General features: G+C 44.5%; 1 long non-coding RNA gene across 1 annotated transcript; it reads left to right on the top strand.

Annotated features, from left to right (window-relative positions):
• Nucleotides 1–21526: 21526 nt before the first annotated feature.
• On the top strand, nucleotides 21527–21924 carry LOC310686217. Its single transcript, XR_014515768.1, has 2 exons — nucleotides 21527–21821; nucleotides 21863–21924. It is a non-coding gene; the product is annotated as an uncharacterized lncRNA (long non-coding RNA).
• The last annotated feature ends 3498 nt before the right edge of the window (nucleotides 21925–25422 follow it).

The raw sequence follows: 25422 nt of genomic DNA, 5'->3' as shown, positions 1-25422 counted from the left end.
ACCTCAATTACACCTTTGTTGAACTCCAAATACACCTCATTTGAGCCAGGCTGGAAAACCACCGATTGTGCTCCGTAAATCGAAATCCTCAAAGAGATTAAACACTGGATTGTGCCACACAAGGGCTAAGTGGACTGGTAAATCTATCATCTATTTTTAAAAAATCCTTCTTCGGATATCAATCTTTAACTCTTCCTGGTACAAGGGACCTTCAGCAGTGATTGACAAAATAGATGCCCAAATTTAGAATACATTGAATTTCCATCCTGGAATTTTACTGTTGGAAAGCAAGTAACTCAGTCACCAAATTCATGTTAAATGAATGGCTTTCCTGGTCCAAGAGACTGTGTGTGTGTGGTCAGTCATAAGGACAAATGTGCCACTCAATTATTTACATATAAGGTGAAGCGCATCAACATTTGCTCAAAGTAGCCAGTCCAATGTCCAACTGATCAGGGCCAAAGAGTGTTAATGAGGGGTTGTTCTTGAAAAACATTGCTATTGTGAAAATATTCACATAGCTCTTAGCATGCTTTGAGTTCATTAAAATCTAAATCATGCAGGAAGCCTAACTTGTGTCTTCACCACTGTCATGAGCCCCATGGCAGGGCCAGTCATGGGGGGAATGGGATGGCCTTGTAAAACCAGATGCTGGGGAGGGGCCCATTGGGGTAGAACTAGTTGATCTGGATGCTGGGAAAGGGCCAAACAGGTTGTTGGAAGAAATCCCTGCCTCTCTATCATTGAACATCCCAAGCAGCAAGGGAGAACAGCTTGACTTGGTCCCACCTCTGCCCCCCTCCAATGAACTACCCCCTGCCCCCTAGGCTGGACAGGAAATAGACTATGTCAACTCTACCTCCATCTCCAAGGAGGCAGCCTCAGCTGCAGCAGCATGAACAGGTCAATCTTACCCGTAAACGTGCTTGTTTGCCCAATCTCATGTCTTGAGACCCACACAAATGACTGTGTCTGCCCTTCTTTTCAAAAGGGGACCTCCAGTAGTGCGCCATAAACTCTAGATCATCAGCTTTTCAGCACACGTTGCAACAGGATCTGTGTTTGGGAATTGCAGCTGGTTGTGTAATAAAACTTTTGGAAATAACTGTGCAATCATTGTGTCCATGAGTGAGAGTCAGGACACCCAGTATGGTGAGCTGTGTAGTGTTTCTATTTAAATGTATAGTTAACTGTAGCTATTTTAAAAAATAGTTACTTTCCCCTAAATTTGCATCTGTATGTCTAAATTTCCATACTGTATGTACATTTTATGCAAATTGGTGGCCTCTTTTGCTCTCCTTTTTGGTGATGCAAATCCTCTTTCTTGGCAATGCATAGCGCCACTGGTCATCCTACTTGCAAGAGACCTGCTGCTTGACCTTTCCAATATTGCAAACTCAATACATCAATAGCCCAAGTCCATTTTAGATAGAACTTTTCCATGAGAAACATTCTGAGCAATTAGTAAGGTAAAGGGACCCCTGACCAGTCGTGGCCGACTCTGGGGTTGCGGTGTTCATCTCACCCTATTGGCCGAGGAAGGTGATGTACAGCTTCTGGGTCATGTGGCCAGCAGGACTAAGCTGCTTCTGGTGAACCAGAGCAGCGCACGGAAATGCCGTTTACCTTCCTGCCAGAGCGGTACCTATATATCTACTTGCACTTTGACGTGCTTTCGAACTGCTAAGTGGGCAGGAGCAGGGACCGAGCAACAGGAGCTCACCCCATCGCCGGGATTCGAACCGCCGACCTTCTGACTATTTATCTACTTGCACTTTGATGTGCTTTTGAACTGCTAGGTTGGCAGGAGCAGGGACCGAGCAATGGGAGCTCATCCCATCATGGGGATTCGAACAACCGACCTTCTGACTGGCAAGCCCTAGGCTCTGTGGTTTAGACCACAGCGCCACCCGTGTCCCCCGAGCAATTAGTACTAGCATGCTTCTCTCCATGATGGTGCAACTGGCTACCTGCAGGTAGGGAAAAATTAGTGCCACGGCCATTATTCTTCCATCACTATTGCAGGGAGGTGTGCTCATCTTCCAGCTTTACTGTTTTAATGTCAATGAACTGCTGCCAGTTCTGTCCAGGTCTCATAGCACACATCCGGATAAGATTATCCCCTGGTGTGGAGAGTAGATGTGCTTTCAGTAGCAGCCCATGGGGGACCCTTGTTGCAGATCGTGCCAGTTTTCTGAAGACCATTTTGTATTCTCCCTCTCTCCCTTTCTTCTCTCTTGTCAAGCGGATGGTGAAGAGAGAGAGGGAAGGAGAGCGTTTTCCATTTTCTTTTCATCGCAGAAGAACTCGGTATAGCCCAGTGAAACTGACATGCACAGGCTGTAGGCTCGAGGCAGACAAAAGGAGTTACTATTGCACACAGTTTGCAATTAGAGTGTGGGATTTGCTGTCACAGGTTGTCATGAGAGCCATCGCCTTAGATGATTTTGCAAGAGGAGCAGAAGATGGGAGTTATAGCCTAGAAGCACCACACTTATGTTGGAGGGAGTGTAAGGGCTTGGAATCATGCTTGAATTGGGAAAGAATCTAACAGAGATCAGCTGCATTGTTGATAAAACCAATTAGGGAGCCCAGAGTATGTGCAATTGTGTTGAGAACTGTGAGTTGCCTTCAGAGGAAGTATCCCATTGCACAAGAACTCTCCCTGGAGGAGCTGGTGTGGAGCGAATACATTTTCCACTTGCCATAGGAATGTCTGTTAGCTTTCACTGTACTTGAGATGGGGACAGTCACCCTCCTGTTGTTCTTGGATGCCAACTCCCATCATCCCTGACCATTGGCCAAGGTGACTAGCAGTGATGGGAGCTGGAGTCCATCAATGCCTGGAGGGCACTGGGTTCCCCATTCCTGCACTGTACTCTTTTTGTATACTGTGGGTTAAACCACAGAGCCCAGGACTTGCCGATCAGAAGGTCGGCAGTTTGAATTCCCGTGACGGGGTGAGCTCCCGTTGCTCGGTCCCTGCTCCTGCCAACCTAGCAGTTTGAAAGCATGTCAAAGTGCAAGTAGATAAATACCTTCTGGCGGGAAGGTAAACCAAGTTTCCGTGTGCTGCTCTGGTTCGCCAGAAGCGGCTTAGTCCTGCTGGCCACATGAGCTGTATGCCGGCTCCCTTGGCCAATAAAACAAGATGAGAGCCGCAACCCCAGAGTCGGCCATGACTCCTTCTGGGAGATGATATATAATGAAATGAAAAAGGTACTTAAATGTACCTTCCCTAAGAAACCAGAGGCTTTTCTCCTGGGCATAGTCGGCCAATTGGTGTCAAAGAAAGACAGAACTTTTTTTATGTATGCGACAACAGCTGCAAGAATACTCATCGCAAAGTATTGGAAGACACAAGATCTACCCACCATGGAAGAATGGCAGACGAAAGTAATAGACTATATGGGACTGGCCGAAATGACTGGCAGAATTCGGGACCAGGGGAAAGAGACAGCGGAAGAAGATTGGAAGAAATTTAAAATCTATCTTAAGAAATATTGCAAAATTAATGACTGCTAAAATGTTGTGGTTATAGAGAATAGGGGATTATAGAAGCAAAATATTATGTAAAGGAAAAGAATGAGGGAAAAGTAGATAAAACTAAGGGGGAAGAATTTGCTGAAATAATTTGTGAATTGGGATGCAGAAAGGGGAGGTATGGGGAAGTCGGAGAAGTAAGTTTTAAGAAAAAAAGGTTTTGAAATTATGCATGTTTGTCTTTGTGTGTGTATTTGTGTATTGTGTATTGTGTGTTTGTTAAAATTTGTGAAAAGCCAATAAATATTTTTTTAAAAAAAAACAGAGTCGGCCATGACTGGACCTAATGGTCAAGGGTCCCTTTACCTTTACCTTTTTATCCCTCTCAAACTGTGGGTCTCAGAACTTGGCGCATTACTCCAGGTAAGCTGGGACCACGGCGGTGTAGACTGACACTATTACTTCCCTTGATCTGGACACTATACTTCTGTTGATGCAGTCTACAATTGCCTTAACTTTTATTGCTGCTTTTTTTAAAAAAAAATGTATCACTTTGCATTTTGCCTGGCAACAAATGGCAGCCAGTGCAGGTCTCTGAGCATCGTATTATGAAGGACATTGACAGCATAGAGCTGGGGTAGCCAACATGATGCTCTCTGAATGTTCTGGGCTGCACCTCCTAACATTCCTGACAATTGTCCATTGTCCATACTGACTGGGGCTGATGGGAGCTGAAGAGGGCCTTCTCGGTGGTGGCGCCCGCTCTGTGGAACACGCTCCCTTCAGATGTCCAGAAAAGAAACAACTATCTGACTTTTAGAAGAGATCTGAAAGCAGCCCTGTTTAGGGAAGTTTTTAATGTTTGATTTTTTTATCGTGTTTTTAATGTTTTGTTGGAAGCCGCCCAGAGTGATAACAGGGTATAAATAATAAATTATTAGTATTATATTATTATTATCTGCAGAGTGCCATATGGGCTACCCATAGCTAGACCATATCTAGAAGACAGAGCTGGCCCTCCTGATAGGCTGCCTCAGGCAGCAAATGCTCAGGGGTGTGGCGTGGTCTGAGGTGTGTGGACTGTGAACAGTGCATTGTGGAGAGAAAGCATAGAACTCTTCACAGTCCGATATTTTTTTTCCTGGGAGCCTGTGTTTCTGATAATGTTCCACACCCAGTATCCACAAGAAATTTCCAAAATTTCAGCATCTTTTCACGTATTGGACATTTCAGAGTTCCAGCACCCACACCTGAGGTGTTTTTGCAACACTGATATTGTACCATTATTTTTATCTGCCACGGAAGCTCACTGCAAGGTCTGGTGTACAGCAACAATGCAAACAACACACAAACACCCCCCACACACACACACAAAAATTGCTTGGGGTATATTTTGCTGTTTGTGAGAAGCTTTTGCTCTTGTTCCATTAAAGTACAAGGGCTGTTGTTCTACTCTCAGAGAAACCTGACAGGCTGCTTGCTTGTTTTAGCCAGATCCCCCAGGATCAAAATGTGGTCACTGCTTTGACACTTTCAAAGTGAAGGGAAGCGAGGAGGGGTCCACTTATTGCAATGGTAGGGGGGCGCAAACAGCTGGAAGGAACTTACAGGTCATGTGTATAACACAGTAGAGGTCACTGCTTTGTTTCTTGAAAAATTTGAGACTATTGCTTGTGGTTGAGTTATTGCTAGATAGGGAGGAAATAAAAGAGCCCTCCTTACTTTAAAGCTTAAAGCACCAGCAGGCTTCGAAAGGCTTTAAAAAAAATAATGCTAGCATGTGTAGACTGCAAAATATAAAGCACACTTCCTGTTGTTAGTAATGGCACTGAATTTTGGAATAATCTTCTTCTTCTTCTTCTTCTTCTTCTTCTTCTTCTTCTTCTTCTTCTTCTTCTCCTCATTTCTATCCCACCTTATTCTCCAAGGAGCTCAAGGTGACATCCATGGTTCGCCCCCACCTCATATAACCAATAGAGCAACCCTGTGTAGCAGGATAGACCGAGAGGCAGTGACTGACCCACAGTCACACCCAGTGAGCTTCATGGCCAATTGGGCATTTGAACCCTGGTCTACCAGGTCCTAGTCCAACACTCTAACCACTACACCACACTGGCTCCTTTAGCACAAAGGTGCCTCAAAGCAATTTACAAGGTAAATACAGAACTCAAGAGAAACGATAAAAGCAAATATAAGAAGAGAAGTAAAACAAGGCCCTAAAATGCTCGTTCATGTATGTGTGTATGCACAAACACACTGACACACACACACACACACACACACACACACACACACACGGGTGTTACCCCTGTTTGCTCTGCTCATCAACCCTGTCTACTGCTTGGTCAATCACCCTTCCCTCACATCTGAGCCTGGATAGCTCAGTTGGTGAGAGCGTGGTGCTGATGATGCAAAGGCTACAGGTTTGATCCCCGTATGGGACAGCTGCATATTCCTGCATTGGACTAGATGACCCTCAGGGTCCCGTCTAACTCTATGATTCTATGATTCTAACAGGAAGAAAAGAAAGATCCATCTCACCCACTAAAAGAATAAGCACAAAAAGGCACCGCAAATATATATACAGTCAAACCTCGGTTGTCGAATATAATCTGTTCTGGAAGACCGTTCGACTTCTGAAACATTTGACAACCGAGGTGAGGCTTCCGATTGGTGGCAAGAGCTTCTTGCACTCAAGCAAAAGCTGTGTTGGACATTTGGGTTCTGAAAAACGTTAAAAAACTGGAGCATTTACTTCCAGGTTTTTGGCGTTCGGTGGCCGAAACGTTTGAAAACGGATCCGTTCGTGAACAAAGGTTTGACTGTACCTGATCCCCTGCTGAAAGAAAATGTCCACAGCTCCCAGAATCCTTTTGGGGAAGCCATGACTGTTTAAAGTAACATCATAGTGCTTTAAATTGTGGTGTGGATGTGGCCTTAGAGCACTTTCAAATGGATGCTATGGGAGAAGATTGGTTGTGCTGGGCGAGTGGCCCTTTGTGTATGTCTACCATTACTGACCTGTCATAAACTTCTGAGAAATCTCAAGGTTCCCTGAACACACAACTCTAAAGAATTAATCCAATCTCAGCATGTTTGATAGTATGAGGACTTTGTTTCTGTCCTCTTTTTCTCTGAAATAATCCTATTAAAAGGTACAAAATTTACTGTCCACCTGTCTGCCTGGATTTTATCAACACCAAAGCATTTCTTTAACACTCAATATGTGATTAAACGAACCCCATTTACCGATGCAGTAAAACATAATAGAGACCAGAGCTTTTAAAAGACCTCCTAAATCAAAGTAGCAATTTCCAGAACAGAAGGTGAAAAGTGCCTTTTATAATATCTGATAAATGAATGAAAACATTAAAAGGGGGAGATTTACAGGGCAGACTTTGAACTCTTAAAAAGATCAGCATAGTTCTCTCTTGGGAGGGGTTGCAACTTACCAGTAATGCTCGAAGTTTTGTGTGTGTGTGTGGAGATTTAACACTGGCTATCCCTCCAGCAAAAATGGCATTTTTGAGTACTGAAATCTTCCTCAACAGAATAATAGTACAGTGGTACCTCGGGTTAAGAACTTAATTCTTTCCAGAGGTCTGTTCTTAACCTGAAACTGTTCTTAACCTGAGGTGCCACTTGAGCTAATGGGGCCTCCTGCTGCCGGAGCACAATTTCTGTTCTCATACTGAAGCAAAGATCTTAACCCGAGGTACTATTTATGGGTTAGCAGTCTGTAACCTGAAGCGTCTGTAACCCGAGGTACCACTGTAACATAGTCTCAAAATGTCCTGAAAATGCTGGGATGCCCCCCAACCCCAACCCCCAAACCATCATGGCTTCTTAATTTTTCATGCAGATTCCCGGATTGATTGAAGGGGTGGAGGAAGGGGGGTGGTGGGAGCGGGCCACTCTGGGTGTCTTCACTGAGGGGGGTGATATCCGGCATGCTGCACATCCGCGACTCCCAAGCCTTCCTCCGAGCCATCGGGGGAAGGGGGGAGCTGCACTGCTTTGCCAGCAGCATTCCTCCCTTCCCCCTTTGTTTTGACAGCTGGGGGAGGCTTGGGAGTTGTGGGTGGCAAGCACGCCGAATGTCCACCATTGGCGGCTTGCTCTGGCCTGTGGGCGGCTCGCTCTGCTCCCAGCTGCAGGGTGTGCTCACCGCTCCATGCACCTGAGAGGGCACCGTCCGTGCCCTCTCTCCCTCGGGAGCGCATTACACCAGTGTGGTGTAATGGTTAAGAGCGATAGTCTCGTAATCTGGGGAACCGTGTTCACGTCTCCGCTCCTCCACATGCAGCTGCTGGGTGACCTTGGGCTAGTCACACTTCCCTGAAGTCTCTCAGCCCCACTCACCTCACAGAGTGTTTGTTGTGGGGGAGGAAGGGAAAGGAGAATGTTAGCCGCTTTGAGACTCCTTCGGGTATTGATAAAGCGGGATATCAAATCCAAACTCTTCTTCTTCTAGTAAGTACTTGCCTTTGGGAAGAAGGTGTGAAGGCTCTGTCAGGGTCACAGAGTCTTCTGTCCTCCTTCCCAAAACCTAGCTAGCACCTTCCCAGCTTGGGGAAGGATGTGGGAGGGCTACCCAAAGCCCATCAGGGTGCTTTAAGGCCGGGTAAGCCTTGTTTTCTTATTAGTGCTTTTTTCTGCTTAAATTTCCATATCAACATTTATTTCTGCATAAGTGTGTTTAGGAGCAAAGCATGAATCGAAAAATCTGAGCCAGCCGACCAGTCCCCAGAGAGCCAAGGAGGGTGGAGGTTTGCCTGCTCATTTTGGGCGCTTGACATTTCTTCAGAGAGCCTAATGCCCCAAGAAGAAGGCTCTTGAGTGTGTGTGTGTGAGAGAGAGAGGGGGGGGGGGCTTTCCTGGGCAAAGTGGAGGGAGTGTGCAAGAATGTGTGCCTGCGACCCCATTGCTTGACTTGTCATACCCTCCAACATGGAAATAGGTTGCCCCAGCCATTCTGGGTGGCTTCCAGCATATACAACATAATAAAACATTAAACATTTTAAAACTTCCCTATGAAGGACTGTCTTCATATGTTTTCTAAAGGTTGTGTATTTACTTATCTCCTTGGCTTGGGGGTTGCATAACCATACCCTCCATTCCATAATGATAAACTTACTGTTTATTCCCCACACATCTTGCTGGGTTGCCCCAGTTACAGATAGGTCTGCCATAGTCAAAATAAAAAAAAATTCCTTCCAGTAGCACCTTAAAGACCAACTAAGAACTAACTTAGTTGGTCTTTAAGGTGCTACTGGAAGAAATTTTTTTTATTTTGGGTTGCCCCAGACACTCTGGGCAGTTTCCAACATACATAAAAGCATAATAAAACATTAAAAACCTTCCCTATACAGGATTGCCTTCAGACGGCTCGGGGATCAGATAACTCCATACCCTCCAACATTTCTCCAGTGAAAATAGGGATGTCCTAAGGGAAAGTGGGACATTCCGGAATCCAATCAGAAACCGGGACGGCTTCTCTAAATCAGGGACGTCCCTGGAAAATAGGGACACTTGAAGGGTCTGGCTTGTGTGTACAGCAGCCCAGAAAGCAGCAAAGGAGACAGAGCACCATGCCTTGGTGTGTGTGTGTGGGGGGGGAGCTTGGGAATATCCTTTATCTTCTTTTTTTTCCTTTCCCCGTCCACAGATTGGAGAACAATTAAAAGCTCTGTGTGTGTATAGGTGCAAAAATGGAGTCCTGTTTGTACTAAAAATAAAATTCTTTCACCAAATGAAGGAAATGGCGAAGCTTGCATACAAAGCCCTTCCTATAATTTTGAAGGGAAAGGTCACCAAACCACTTTAAATTCTTTAATTGCAATGCTTCAGCAGCCGACTTTTTTTCTTCTTCAGGAAACGCATGGAGCGTTTATTCCTTTATTGTAATTTTAGCCTTACACTGCAAGCCCTTACATGTCTACTCAGATGTAAGCCCCACTGAATTCAATAGAATTTATTGTATGTGTGTTCCTGATCATTCTTACAGTTTCCTATTATTATTATTATTATTATTATTATTATTATTATTATTATTATTCCACCATTTTCCCTGACAGGGACTTAAGGCAGCTTACACCCCCCCCCCCCCAATTTTTTTCTGTTGAAGGTGTTGTACATGATCCCTTGCCTTGCACATTTGTTCTATGCAACAATCCTGTGAGGCAGATTAGGGTGAGAGGCTGCAATTGGCTCAATGTGACAAAAGTATATATGTATAAGTTTTTTGTATGCAGGAGATCAAAAGTGGAAAAAGCTTCCTGATGTAGAATAGAATGTCCCTATTTTCATCATCATTTGCCAGGCCAATAATAACACTTTGTAGACTATATGGGACTAGCAGAAATGACTGGGAGAATCCGAGACCAGGGAAAGGAGACGGCGGAAGAAGATTGGAAGAAATTTAAGAACTATCTTAAGAAACATTGTAAAATTAATGAGTGCTAGAATGATGTGGTGTTAGAAAATAAATGGAGTACAGCTGTAAAGATTAAGTCAAAAGAAAAGAAAGGTCAACAATTAGATAAAATTAAGGGTGAGGATTTGCTGAACTAAATATTAGAAATGGGAATGCAGATAGGGGAGGTATGAGGAGGTCGGTGAAGTAAGTTTTAAGAAAATAAGGTTTTGAAATTATACTTGTTCTTTTTTGTTTGTGTTTGTGTGTATTGTTTTGTTTGATATAATTTGTAAAATCTTAATAAATATTTATATAAAAAAAACAATAATAACACTTTGTAAAGCTTTCTCATGCTTCTCGATTCGTTTTGGGGCTCCCATCTTCGGGTAGTCAAACCTTCCTTTGATGTTAAATAGGCACCTATCAAACCGAGAACCCGCGAACCCGTTGCCGTTCCACCTCTGCAATGAGGCAATCAGAAGAGGAAATGGGAGTGAACCGCTTACCCAGAAGATCATGAAGACATTGGCAAGTGACTGACCTTTGAACACATTGCTCTTAGTTAATGAAGTCGGTTTCTCTACCATTAAATGCCACCTTTCAGATGGAAAGAAACGTTTTGGGTGATCTGATTTCTGATCTGCGCGCACATTGCCATCAAGCAGTCTTTCCGAGGACATGCAAAAGTCGCAGTGATGTTTTCCAAAAAGGGACAGTTCACGCCCTCAGCGGCCAGTGACCTTTCGAGCTCTAGATGGCTGCAGTGGCATGTTATTAATTAAGATGCCTCGACTCCCTGCCTTATAGCACAGATGATTGGGGGGCATTCAGATGTTATTTTCACTGACCCCTGTTTCCTTGTGATTATCAAGCTCTGGGTTTCTTTGAGATGATCAGAGGTTGTAAGAGGGAATATAAATAAGAGGTAGGCAGATGTTAAAGAATAGGATAATTGGTGTGGTTCAAATAACTTCACAGTTTTTTTCTCTTCTGCACTTTGTGATAGCCAGCTTTGAATTCCAATAACTTCAAAGGGCATCTTCTAAGCAAATGATAGATGCTAAGGTCATATGCCCTTTAACTGGAAATTTCACTCTTATCAACAGGAAGGTAGATTGTCCTTATGGAAGGGGAGCCAACATTGCCCTCTCCAGATATTGGACTCCAACTCCCATCAGCCCCACCCAGCATGGACAATGGTTGGGAATTATGGGAGTTGTGGTCCAAAAACACCTGGAGGGTGCCATATTGACTACTTCTGACTGTTCTGGCATGATGATAGGAACTAACATTTGGTATGCAAGTCTCAGTTCATTTTATTTCAGAAGTTGAGAGCAGAGACAGACACTTGCAGGAGACCGTCTATGAGGAGTAATCAGGACAAAAAAGATTAATCCTGCTTTTTTCATAAATAACTTTTCAATCAGATTTTGAAGAGAAAACACAGTGTCAAAACACCTTGTTTCATACATTTGTAACAAAATAAAAATAGGAAAAATGAAGTGAAAAATTATTAAGCACAGAGAAACTGAAGGGTATAGATAAAGGACACATTACACAGCTTCTAAAGAGACAGGAGTAGTGCAATGTACATTGAAATTAAATATTGGTGTATAGAAAGAAGAGGACAGAGATGGGGGCAGTTTAGTCAAGTGAATTTTATTGAATCAGCCATATTCTTTTAACTGCTGGTTGCAGATTTAAGTTATGTGAATCACCATTAACATACTTAATAAAGTCATATTATATCACAAAAATATCTGTTTTCCTTTCTCCTTTTGCAACTATTAATTTATATGTAAGTTTTTTTTCTAATAAGGCTTTCTCCCACACTTTCTTATACCATGAAAAAAGATTGGCATCAGCTGTTAATAAGTGTGATGCTACCTTTGTACAGTAAGAGGGTACACTTCCATTTTCAAATATATTTAAGAGTGCCAATTGGGGAGAAGGGATGAGTAAGTGGCCAATAATTTTACCTATCTCATGAAGGATTGAAATCCGAACTTTCTGTATCTTAGCACAAGACCACCGCACGTACATATAGTTATCTGTTTCTTGGCATCCATGCCAGCTTCTCAATGAGGGAGAAGTGGACATATAAGCCAATCTACAAGGGGTCAAGTAGTTAATCCTGCTTTTTTGCCAAAGGGCAGAGGCTGGATCATAATAGGCAGGGAACAGACTTGCAAAACAGCACTCAGCAGGAATGACCCTTCTGCTCTCTGCAATGTGGTTGAGATGGAGTGGAAGAAGATGCAGTTCAGAAAACCCTGTTTAAACATTAGACCTACCTGCTGAATTGACTCAGGTCTAGGTCTGGGTTGGGTGTTCTCAGTGTCAACCTGGGTCAGATCAGGGAGGCTGTGCACTGCCTTAGTGCACCATTATTATTATTATTATTATTATTATTATTATTATTATTATTATTATTATTATTATTATTACAACCAGGAAGTCCAACTTGACTTGGCTAATTACCTACAAATGGAAAAGGAAATGAATGAATGAGTGTTATGAGTCTTTCTCCTCCCATCCTTGTAGCTTTGCCTTCTCCATCCATCCACTTGATGGGCATACTTGCTACACCAGTGTGGCTTAGTGGTTGCAGTGTCCTTGCTGCAGCCATTACAGAAAACTCTATATTTACATTTCTGAATACAGTAGATATATTAATTTCCAGTTGCTTTCAAAATAATGATGATGATGATGATAATGGAGCCTTGCTGGCTTAGCTGATATGCAGTTTTTCTAGCTGGTTCACTTATCTGAACAGTATGTCTTCAGATTTTTAAGGTCCCTCATTTTTGTCCCCTGCTTTCAGTTGCAAGGGACTTGGTTCTTTGTTGATTTATTGCTATTTTAGATCCCCTTATCTCTCTCTTTCTGTCTCTCTCTCTCTCTCAAACTTACTATTTGTGCTTTCAAAACTGCTTGCTTTCCTCTGGGGCCGATTTCTCTTTATTTTCCTGCTCATTTTCTGCAGCTGCTACTTTGGTCCCTGCCTCCCTAACATCCCCAAACGAACATGGTGATAGATGACGGGGGGGGGCATTGTGTGCGGAGAGTTTCAATCCTGCCAGTGAGTGGAAAGGTGACCTGCAAATATTTGAAGAGGAAAGAAGCAAATTTGGCTTTGGTATGTGCTGAATAGTCTCAGTAGCAAAAAGGAATGAGGTACTCAGAGCTAGGAGTGAACATGGTTTAAGATAATCTCACAGCTGAGATCTGAGCTTGCGGGACTCTGTGTGTGAGAAATGGTGGGGAGGGACTGTAAAAGTTGATTGAAGAAATTCATCAAGGATAAGGCTAACAGTGGTTACTAGCCATGATAATTTCTTCTGTGGTCACAGACACTGTACCTCTCTTGTCTTTTGTTTTGCTTTATAGGTTTTGGGGAGCAGTGTAGATGATACCCATGTGATGCTATGAGAGAAAGCCTGATGAACTGGTAAGACTAGTCTCTTTATAAGGTAATGGTTTGGCTGGCCACCTAAGTACTGCCATTTACCTGTCCTAAAAGGTTGTCATAGTGGGCCTTTTCTCACCTCACTTGGTTGGATGCCATCTGAACCTAGGATGGAGGTCAATAGGCAAAGTGTGACTAGGTGTGTTTGTGTCTGTTTTGGTTGATGCTGGAAATTGCAGAGACAGAGCCATGTCTTCTTCTGTGCTAGACTCAAAAGTTTTCTGGAAACATAATGGAGAAGCAAGATCTGTTGGGGTGTTGATGCTGTGAGTCATTTCATCCTATGATCAGGTTGTAGATAGGGGTGAATAAAACCATTTATCCTAAGGACAACACAGTCCCCACTGACCTTCATTCCAAGGAAGCCAAACCCTTTGTAAGCACTGGAAGCCTTGGAGTTTCTTGCCACTTGGAGACTGGGGTGCACTCAACACTATAATGTGTTTAGATTAATATGTGTTGTGTAGGACTCTTGGCAACCATTGGGTAACAACCATTGGGTAACAATAATCATCATATCATATCAGTTGCTGGGGAAAGCGTGTTCTCACTAGCAGAGAGCACGTGTTGCGGTTGGGGAGCAGGCCACCATCATGACTAGGCAAATTTGGGAACCCAAGATGAAAAAAGGGTTAATTGGGTCGCTGGGGAATTTTGGGTGTTGCAAAATTGGAGGAGGGGTTTAGAGTCTATAAATTGAGGAGCTAGACTAGGGGACTTCCTCTTGGCCGTTTTGCATCGGATCACCCGCCCCCCTCCCTTTTATAGGGTGGTTCTTGGGTTCATTTGACCTTGCTATGCCTGTCATGGGGTCGTTCGCCTTTGAGCAGGGGCCTGGTAGGAATTTTGCCATTTGGCTGATTGGCTCTTGCCACTTGGTTTTTGCCTACTGCGTAGCAAATCGTCACAACTTGTAAGGTTGGCGGTTAGGCATTGGTTAAATTGGTGCTTGGAGGGGTAAGGTGCCTATCCCTCCAAATGATGCGAATGGGAATTCCGTTAAAGGAATCCAGGGGCTTGCCATCCTTTCGTCCTTGTCCGTGGAGCCGGACTTGGGCCGGGCAAGACCCCACCGGAACATGAGGGTGAGAGGTGTTGGACTGCATTTACCCAGCCTCATTTCTCCCCAATACTTGTTTCCCACGCTGGCTTCCGGTGGTGTCCGGAAGTGCCAGCTCTGTCCTTGGGGGGCAAGGATAGATAGTCATAACCAATGCCTAAGCAACCACTCACATTTTCTGTATTTAAATAAAGTTGTGGCCAAAATTATGCCAAAAACCTTAAACAAAAATTAACGTGTGCTGTGTGAATTTTTGGGGGGTGGCACTGCGGAACTCAACACGCAATCACAAAACTGTAGAGTTGGAAAAGGGTGTTAGGGTTGTTAGGGAAAGGGTGTATGCTGGTCCTGGGGGGTTACTGTGCGGCGAGGTACGTGTCCAGTCCGGGGTCAAGGGTGTGGTGTGTAGGCTGTCCGTCAAGGCTGAAGCGGGGTCCAAGGCAAGGAGTCGGGCAAGGTCAGGAACTCTGGCAGAAGAGCAGGACAGGGTGCTGGCAGGAACAGGTTACCAACAATGTTGCTCCCACAACCAGGGACTGGGGCTGACTGGCTTTTATCTGCCCTGAGGCATAGGGTGGCCCCGGTCCACTGGTCTTGCCTCTCCTGGCCTGGAGGTGAGCACTCCTCCTGCAGGAACATAGTTCCCTCCACCTCTCTGCCCTGAGCCTCTGCAACTCAGGAGAGGCTGGAGGGCTACATGATCCAGAGGAAACCTCAGCTTCCTCTGACGGGCCTGAGAGTGGAGCACCTGCAGGCAATGGGTCCTCCATCACCTCAGGGGCCAGAGCAGACTCAGCTGGTGCCTGCACCTGAGGATCCAGCACAGGTGAGGACCCTTCAGGCTCAGGCCCCAGTCCCGGCTCAGCTGGTTCTGGAGGCGGGGAATCCTGTGCAGGCTGGGATTCCTCAGGTTCAGCCTCTGAGTCCGAATCCCAGGCCATCACAGGGTGGTACCCCTCGTGGGGGAGACATTGTGCTCCTTCTGGGGAAGCTTATCCACCTTTAGTCCCCACCTTGCATATACTTCTCACCTGTGGCTCCTAAAAGCTCTTAGTATGCAATAGTGGCCATACCTCAGGAAACAGCTTTGACTGGCTGGCTAAACCAGATGATGTTAGCTGATGGTTTTCAAACCCTTGGTGAGTTAGGGACATTCCATTAATGTGAAGGCAGGCTCTGGTGGATTAAGCACCTGAGACCAATAGTGGGCCCAACGGTCAAGAAGGCAGTTTCTGCACATGCTGTAGAAGGAAATGAGGAGGTGATGGGGCTTGTCAACCTGGGAAGGTAGCCCATGTAGGAGAAGGAAGACTCTTAGCAGATTGAGTTGAACGTTGGAAGATTCAGTACTGACAAAAGCAAATACATCTTCAACCATACTACGGTGGTACCTCGGGCTAAGAACTTAATTCGTTCTGAAGGTCCGTTCTTAACCTGAAACCGTTCTTAACCTGAGGTACCACTTTAGCTAATGGGGCCTCCTGCTGCTGCCGCACCGCTGGAGCCCGATTTCCGTTCTCATCCTGAAGTAAAGTTCTTAACCCGAGGTACTTTTATTTCTGGGTTAGCGGAGTCTGTAACCTGAAGCGTCTGTAACCCGAGGTACCACTGTATGGAATTTGTTCCCACAATACATTCTGATAGGCACCAACGTAGATGGCTTTAAAAGACAAGTTCAAAGGGGGTAAAGTTTATCAGTGGCTGCTAGCCATGATGGATTAAATGGCAAGTGTGGATGTATGAGGTCTGAGGACAATAATGGAGAAGATGAATCACAGAATCATAGAATTATAGAGTGAAGAAGATGAAGAGGAAGAGGAAGATGAAGATGAAAAAGATCTATCAGGAATACTGATATCAGGGATGCAACCTATCTGGGATGCTGTAAATGTAGGTTCCATGAATCAGCAGTGGGTTAGACTTGATGACGTTTGAGGTGCCTTCCAAATCCATAGTTCTATGATAGGCACTTTATAGCTCCATGAAATCTGTGGAGAAGCAGCTTCCTGACAGCTAACATGAGATGGAGCCCTGCCTAAAGGACAGCTGGATTTGAACACTCAGTAGACTACTATTTGCAGCTTACCTCTTCAAATATTGAAGCATAACTGCATTCAAGGATTCATGGAGACCAATGGGAGTGTTGCTCTAATCGCTGGTCTCAGTAGGTTCACTTACGCTGGGAAATGGCATCATGCTAGAACAAGACTTTAAGAAGCATCAGTGGCTGATGCAGTGTTAAAACACGACTTAGCACTCAAAGACTGCTGTATAGAACATCATGTCAAATGATGCTATGTCAAGAACTAGAGGGTAAATCTGAGGCTGCTGGAAGGAATGATCACTCAAAGCTAAAGTGAACATTTGATAGAGGTATCACATTTGTATATTTTTAAAGGAACAAAGTAATGATCTTCTGAAGTAGAATTGGAGAGAGAGGGGGGGTATGGAATTCCTCTGTGTTCCACAGCACTTGGATTCTCACTTTCTAAGTCTCCTTGTTACACCTTGAAGCTGGAGAAACATCCTCAGCTGCTAGCAAACCCTAAGCAAGGAAGCTGTGAACTGCATTTGGTGGAAGTTTATGAGATTTCATATTTGATGCCTAACAATCTGAATCAAAGGCTCCAGCATGTCTAAATCTCACATATTTTAAGGCAGGGGAAAGCACACACATTCAAAATGCAGATTGAAACTTTGAATCAAAATTTTAACATTGTAAATTAGGGATGAGCTGAGCAGTTCCATCCTAGTCTTGATGATGCTCAGTCATAGGCCTGCTGTGTGCTGTTTGGTGTGGATGCTTCGAAAGAATGTACAAGAATACAAAATATACACATGTTCTGCTAAGGAACGCATTTATCTATAAGAGATGTCTTTTGTATTCACCTGTTATGTAAAATACGCATTTCTGTGAGCACCTTTTTCTGCACTGGAACTGCATAGACAAAGCCTGTAGGTGCTCCAGACCTTTGCATTAGGTCAGTCTGCTGTAAAAAGTGGACAAAACAAATTCCTCCCAAATCCCTATTCCAAATCGGAGTGTGGATGGGTATGGTTGGAAATTGTAGCAAATGTTGAAGAAATGTGAATATTTGTATCAATGGGACCCTACTGGGGACTGTGAAAGATAAGAATTGCAGTTCATCCTATGGGTTTTGCACATAATTTTTTTCTTTCCTTCTGCAATCATTAGTAATATCCATAAGAACATAAGGAGAGTCTTACTGGATCAGGCCAAAGTCCTATGTACTCCAGCAGCCTGCTGGCATAGCGACCAACCAGACACGTTGTCCTCAATGAATTTGTCTAAGCCTCTATAAAGTCACCCAAGTTGATGGACCTCATCTTGTGGGGAAAAATTCCATAACATGTGCTGAGTGAAGAAGTACTTTCTTTCAGTGGTGTAGCATGCGTTGCCAGCGCCCAGAGTAATACAAGAATTGCATCCCCTAACCTCCTTGCGGGCATCACACAGAAGGCCACAAATGGAGTTTGCTGCACTCCTGCAGCGGCCATTCCCCACAGAGGTCCCCTGCCAGTCGCCACGGTTACCCTCTCAGCTCTGTGAGCTCTCAGCAGGAGCTGGTCTCCTTGGAGGGCTTGGTAGTGTCCCAGCAGCAGCAAAGCCGCAGCTGCAGCAAGCCTAGAAGGAGCGTGGTGGAGAGCAGACCAAGGCACCAAGCACGGTCCTTCCTGGGGTACCTCTCCTTTGCCACGCAGTGCAAGGGTGGGCACCAGCAGTTTCCAGGCAAGTGGGCAGCTCTCCTCTCTGTGCTCCCACCTTGGGGCACACATCTTGCCCAAGGACACATGCAAGGAGGGAGGTCCCAGGGAAAGGCCGGCATGGATCAGGAAAAGTCTGGGCTCTGGTCGCAGGAGTTCCACCCAGGGGTAAGGTAAAGGTAAAGGACCCCTGGACTATGGGGTTGCGACGCTCATCTCGCTTTCAGGCCGAAGGAGCCGGCGTTTGTTCACAGACAGCTTTCGAGGTCATGTGGCCAGCAGGACTAAATCGCTTCTGGCACAACGGAACACGGTGACAGAAACCAGAGCACGTGGAAATGCCATTTACTTTCCCGCCACAGCGGTACCTATTTATCTACTTGAACAGACGTGCTTTTGAACTGCTAGGTTGGCAGGAGCTGGGACAGAGCAATGGGAGCTCACCCCATCTGATCACCAAGCCCAAGAGGCTAAGTGGTTTAGACCACAGCTACCCAGGGGTAGGCACCCCTTTGCTGGCTGTGAGAAGGAGGTACTGCTACAGCCCTGAAGGTCTGGCCCAGGTGCAATTTGCCTCCCGCAACTCCAGAATGTGGCAGCCACACGACCTCAGCAAGGGAGCCTGTTGTGGGGGCACTGGATTGCACCCCCTCAGAATTCAGTTCCACAGCTCCCTTGGCCCCCCCCCCCCAAGCTACACCACTGCTTTCTTTGGAATGTGCTGTATTTTCCAACATTCAGCTTTATTGGATGCCCCTGAGTTTTAGCTTTATGAGAAAAACTTCTCCCTATGCACTTTCATCCAGATGTAACTATCCTGTTCCGTACAGCCCTGCCAATATATTTCTGAGACCTCCCTTATTCAAGCTCATATCCATGTAAGAAATGGTGTTGCTACTATGGAAGCAATGAACTTTTGCTTTGCAAAATAACCCCTCTGCAGAATCGCTCCTCCACATTTGTCTATGTGGCTTATATCACCTGGATGATCTACACTCCCTATTCCATGCCTTCCCTTTTATGTTTCCTGCTATCTCGTAAACTTCAGGCGAAACAGAGGTGGTTGGTACTTTCAATTCAGTGGAGTATAGTTAAGTGCTTTTCTCGCAATCCAATTGCAAATCAGTCATATGTTCTGGAAATAGACTTCTGCAAAGGTCTTTTCTTTGAGAAGCACTCTGCTTACAAAAATGAGCTTATGCCCTTCTCTTTTTGAAGCTGCTAGCCAAACTCAGCAGGGGAGTAAGAAAGACAGTATGTACTGCAAAGCCAGCACATTTAAGAGAAGTGGAAGACTTGTAACTACAAACATTTTGTCCATGTGGTGGCTAAGATTGAAGTACATAGAGTCCAATACATTCAATAAGGTTCTATGAGACAACCACTTCATATAGGCTCATGCATAATGAATCTGGGAAAGTGATTAATTATTGGATTTGCATGGGAATGGGACAAGTAACTAGGAGAGGTAAATATGGCTTGTCAAAAATCTGCTTGTTCTTCTCCTTGGAAGTATGAAATAAAGCATAAGAAGAGCTCTGCTGGTTCAAGCCAATGGCTACAATTCCTAGAGTTTCCAGGGGAGAGGCATTGATTGTTAAACCATTCTGGGAAGTGTAGCTCTGGTAGGAGGATGGGGGCTCCCTTACAACTCTCAGAACCTTTAAAAAAACACAGCTTCCAGAAAAAAGCAAAAGCTTCAACCATTCTTAATCCTGTCCTTCCTGTTAACTGCTTTCTCCACAACCTGTATTCTTCCTACTAGGATTCATTTCTGATATCAGACTTGATTTGGAAATGAAAATGTATTTGGGGTTCAGACTCTTGTATGTTGGAGGGGAGTGTTGGGCAAATGGGATCATCTTAATAGATGATCCCGGTTGTGGGCAGGCCCTCAACCTGGTTCCCCCCCCCCACCCTGGTGTGGGGGGAGCTATCACCCTTATGCTGGGGTGTCACCACAATCACCCAGGGCTATTGCCCAATCATTTTGAAGGGTTATTGTGGGGGAAAGTATAAAAGCGGTAGCACAACGTGTGCCTATTTCCTGCTTCGTGCTGCCAAACACGTGCCCACCCTCCCTTTAATTTAAGTGTCCTTTGGCCTTGCTTTGGACTTTGGTTGCTGCCCATCTTGAGTTGGGGACCAGGTAGGAATTTTTTCCATTTGGCAAATTGGCATGGGCCACTTGTTTTTTGCCTACCTCTTAGCAATCGTCACAACTTTGTAAGGTTTGGCGGTTAGGCACTGGCTTATGGGTGAATGGGGGAGGGGAGGTCAGCCATCGCCTGCCCCTCCATTTCAAGGGTATTCTGTTAAATGAATCTGGGGTCTGGATCCTGTCCGAAGTCCGCTTGAGGGGCTAAGACCATGGCAGGCCTCTGGGAACACCAGGGGAGATGCAGGCGAGTTCCTCCGAAGCAGTTTCCCTTTGAGTGGTTTACCCTTACAGACTTCCTGCAAAGGGGGCAGGAGTCAGATATAGTCTTGCCAATGCCTAAGCCAATACCTCTCTCATTCCTGTAATCAATAAAGTTGTGACCAAAATTTTGCCCCAAAACCTTAAACAAAATATCCTTGTCTATGTGAATTTCTTTATTCTAATGGGTGGTCAGCTTGAGGGTCTTGCCACGCAACCATTTAGACAACCACAACCCTTTATGTGTTACATAACATTCCCCCCCTAAATGGATTAGGATGGGCCCGGTTTCATAAACAGGGAGCGGTGGCTGTCATGTGACACTCAGGGCTGAGATAGTTCTTTCCTGTTTCTGCAATATGCAGAAGCAAAAGCAGGAGAGGTGACGGGAGAAAAGAGAGAGAGAGCGAAAGCGCACAAGGGATCAAGATGTTTTAGTTCTTTGCATCTTTATCACTCGCCATCTTTAAAAGATTTTTCATCATTTTGACATTTTCATGCCCCCCCCCCTTGTAGGCAGCAGTTGTAAGTGGCTCGTTCACACAGATAACCTTGAACAATCACATTGTTCACACACGCATATCCTCCATGCATGCAAGCAAGTTGCAGAGAGACTGTGGCTCTGCCCGCAACCTGCCATATGGATATTTATTTTCATTGGCACTCCCTGATCACTTCAGCTTAGATCTTAGAAATTCAGCAATAATTGCATTACTGAATCAGAAAACTAATTTAGCGATGTTCTCCCTTTCTCCTGCATGAACGCTCTCTCTCTTTCTGCCTCTCAGGTGCAGGGATGATGGGAATTGTAGTCCCAAAACATCTGGAGGGCCGACTTTGGAGATGCCTTCTGTAAGAGCTACACAATATTATGGTAGGGGCCACTGTGGTCATCTATACTGGTGTTGTATACAACACTAATGTCTCACATCAAATGTGAGAGTTGTTAAGGCAGCAGAGAGCATTGTTGGCTGCCCACTCTCCACCTTAGAGCAGATTTATGCCACAAGGTGCCTTAGGAAGGCACTGGAAATAGTAAAAGATCCATCGCATCCTGGTCACTGTCTCTTCGAGCTCCTGCCGTCGGGACGGAGATACAGGACGATGAAGACAAGAACGAGCCGTCTTAAGAACAGCTTCTTCTCCAGAGCGATCTCGGCCCTGAATGGGAAGCCTGGACTTTGAAAGTCATCTAATCTTCCTTGCTGTACTATACTGTATTGTTTTAATTAGTGTTTTTATAGTTGTTTTGATTTTGTGTGGAGTGCCCTACCTGGGTGGATGGAGCAGCCAAGTAATTTCGTTGTCCCCGAGAGGGGGCAATGACAATAAAGATATTATTATTATTATTATTATTATTATTATTATTATTATTATTATTATTAAATGTAACTGTAGAAAAGACACCATGGCCTGGGGAAAAAAGAGAGAATGCACATACTTTTGTAACATAAGAAAATATTTAATAAAAGTTATTTAAGAGAGAGAGAGAGAGAGTGTGTGTGTTTGTGTGTAATGTGGCCCCTGGGCTGGGAAATGTCCCCCCTCCCATTTCTGGTTTACAATGACTGGTAACAGCTCTCCAGGTTTTCAAGTCCATGTGGGTCTTTTCCCAACCCAACTGGAGATGATGATGATGATATGATAATAATTTTTTATTTATACCCCGCCCTCCCTGGTCAGAGCTGGGCTCAGGGCAGCTAACACCAGTAAAATTACAATAAAAGCATAATGGGAGGGAGACCAATTTAAAATACAGGTTAAAATAAAATTTAAAATGCAGCCTCATTTTAAAAGTAGCCCACAGATCAAAACCATAAGAGGAGGGAAACATATGAGTCAGACTGAGTCCAAACCAAAGGCCAGGTGGAATAGCTCTGTCTTGCAGGCCCTGCAGAAAGATGTCAAGTCCCGCAGGGCCCTAGTCTCTTGTGACAGAGCATTCCACCAAATTGGGGCCAGTACTGAAAAGGCCCTGGTCCTAGTTAAGACCAATCTAACCACCTTAAGGCTTGGGGCCTCTAAAGTGTTGTCATTTGTGGACCTTAAGGTCCTCTGCAGGGCATACCAGGAGAGGCAGCCTCGTAGGTACATGGGTCCTAGGCCACATGTTGAGGAGAGAACTTCATACTTCTTTCAGGAGCAACATTGCTGTATACTAGATCTTGTACCTGTCCTTGCCTGGTTTCCTGCCTCGTGTCCTGCCTTGGCCCTGTCAGACTGACTCCTAGCAGAACCTCTGGATTCTGGTCCATGTTTCATGGGTTACCCCTGGGCACAGCACAATGTTGAGGAGAGAACGTCATACTTCTTTCAGGCAAAGCATTGCTGTATTGAGCTGCAGCAATAATCCATTGAGCCCAGGTGCTCTGCTCAGCTTCCCTCTTCCCCTGCTGCATTCCAGGACAAACAGGACTTGATTGCTGTTTGACTTGCATTGTATTTTCATTTCTCAATCTGCAGCAATCTTGGTATTTCTCAATCTGAACCACTTTTGCTTCATGCCATCAGAAACATTTTACAGTGGTACCTCGCAAGACGAATGTCTCGCAAGACGAAAAACACACAAGACGAAAGAGTTTTCCGTTTTTTGAGTTTTTCCGCAAGACGAATTTCCCTATGGGCTTGCGTCGCAAGACAAAACATCTTGCGAGTTCTTGCAAGTTTGTTTCCTTTTTCTTAAAGCCGCTAAGCCGTTAATAGCCACTAAGCCGCTAAGCCGCTAAGCCGCTAATAGCCACTAAGCCGCTAATAGCCGTGCTTTGCAAGACGAGAAAACCGCAAAACGAAGAGACTCGCGGAACGGATTAATTTCGTCTTGTGAGGCACCACTGTATAAAAAAGAGAGAGGAAGAAATGAAGAAATAGTATAGTGTTTTGATTTACTGAAATTTCGAATGCTTAAATGTACGTATTACTTGCGTTTAATTCTGGAATGGGCCTCAGTAACTCTTGTGAACTCTGGTCACATGGGAGGTATCTTATTACATTCTCCATTTTTGTTTTGTGTGTGATTGACTTGACTCCAATGGCTGCATCTCCATGAATGCTGAAGAAAAGACAGTGGCTAGATCTACACAGCTGTAAAAAAAAACAAAAAAACACGCTCTGCAAAAAACTGTTGTAAAGCTCACAATTGAAAATACAATTGAGTTGCAGTTTCAGCTCTACAACACCATCTGGTGTCACAGTGTTACGGTAAGGTAAAGGTGAATGACCCCTGGATGGTTAAGTCCCATCAAAGGTGACTATGGGGTGCGGCGCTTACCTCACTTCAGGCCGAGGGAGTCGGCGTTTGTCCACAGACAGCTTTCTGGGTCATGTGGCCAACACGACTAAACCCTTCTGGTACAATGGTTATAACACATTTATAACTCTGTATTTTGGCTGATGTAGCTGAGTCCAGTGTTAGAGTACTCTTTCTCTAAATGCAATAGAGGAGTGCTCATGTTTCTGTGTGAATGTATGTGACAGTAAGAAGTGCAGAAGTTGCTGTTTTTCCAAAGAAGCTGGAAAGAGAATTCTTCTGAAAGCAGAAAGTAGAAACTTCTCAGAAGGCCTTCTTGGTGGTGGCACCCACTCTGTGGAAACCCTTCCATCAGATGTCAAGGAAATAAACAACTACCTGACTTTTAGAAAACACCTGAAGGCAGCCCTGTTTAGGGAAGTTTTTAATGTTTTATGTATTTATCATGTTTTTAATATTCTATTGAGAACTGCCCAGAGTGGCTGGGAAAACCCAGCCAGATGGGTGGAATATAAATAATAATTTATTGTTATTGTTATTCTAGAAGGAACTGCATGGCCAAGCTGGGTCATGAAAAGTAGGCTGAGTGCAAGTATTATAAAGATAACGACACAGTTTGTTTGAATGTTTAAGGAAGAAGCTGTAATCTTCAACTAGGTAAAACTAAGTCCATGCTTGGATAAGCATGTGAATGTAAATACCTTGCATATTTTCTTCTTTAGCTATATGTTCTGCAAGTAAAAACTGTTGACTGTTTTAACAAGTGTTTGGACACTGTTTTAATTTCAAGAAAAGATTCAGTATTGCACGTAATGTTGGCTTCCCAGCTGCAATATAGTTACCCTGCCAACAGAATTGAGTCCAGAATATTATGCCCAGGCATTCCTGGGTGAGGGGGTTGTGAGGTGGAGGTGGTTTAACCCCTGCATTCCTCACACACTATTTATTTCCTAAGAAGGGCAATGGTTGGCACATGCTTTGCCAAGTTTACGATTTCTCTCCCTGGTCGCCCACATGTTGACCATCTGAGCTTGGAAATGTGAAATAGATTTATAATTTAATATGAATGGCTTGGCATGGGGAACATGCAGACTTAATGCCTCATTTTCCTCCCTCATGTCAAGGAAAGTTGGAGAACTCAGCCGCTGATCTAAGCTGCACTGCGCCCCCTGTTAGATTCCACAGCCCAGAGAGCTCTGTTTGTTTTCATAATAATAGATGGTCCATGGCTCCTGATTTATTTGAGTATGAAAACAACCCCACAATTAGCTGCATGAAGTCTCTTAATTGGACCCAAGAGCTTCATTAGTCATAGTATGCAGTACCTTTGAAATGAGAAGGGACTTGTACAAAGGAAAATTAAGGAGAGTTAACACCTGATGCAACATTCCCTGGCAAAAGATTGATGTTTCTTTGCACACACATATTTCCTCCTACAACACAGAGGTGCATGAAAGCCCTCTGTGCCAAATAATGATGCTCAATATCAAAGCTAATCTTGATTATTTATTCATCTATCTATTTCTTTATGGCCTTCTACATAATCATCTCAAGGCAATGTACAAGAAAAACAGCAGATACATTTAAAACAAAACTAAAA

Source organism: Podarcis liolepis, assembly GCF_965112155.1.
Source record: "Podarcis liolepis genome assembly, chromosome: 9".
NCBI lineage: Eukaryota > Metazoa > Chordata > Lepidosauria > Squamata > Lacertidae > Podarcis > Podarcis liolepis.
This window is presented reverse-complemented; position numbering and strand designations above follow the sequence as displayed.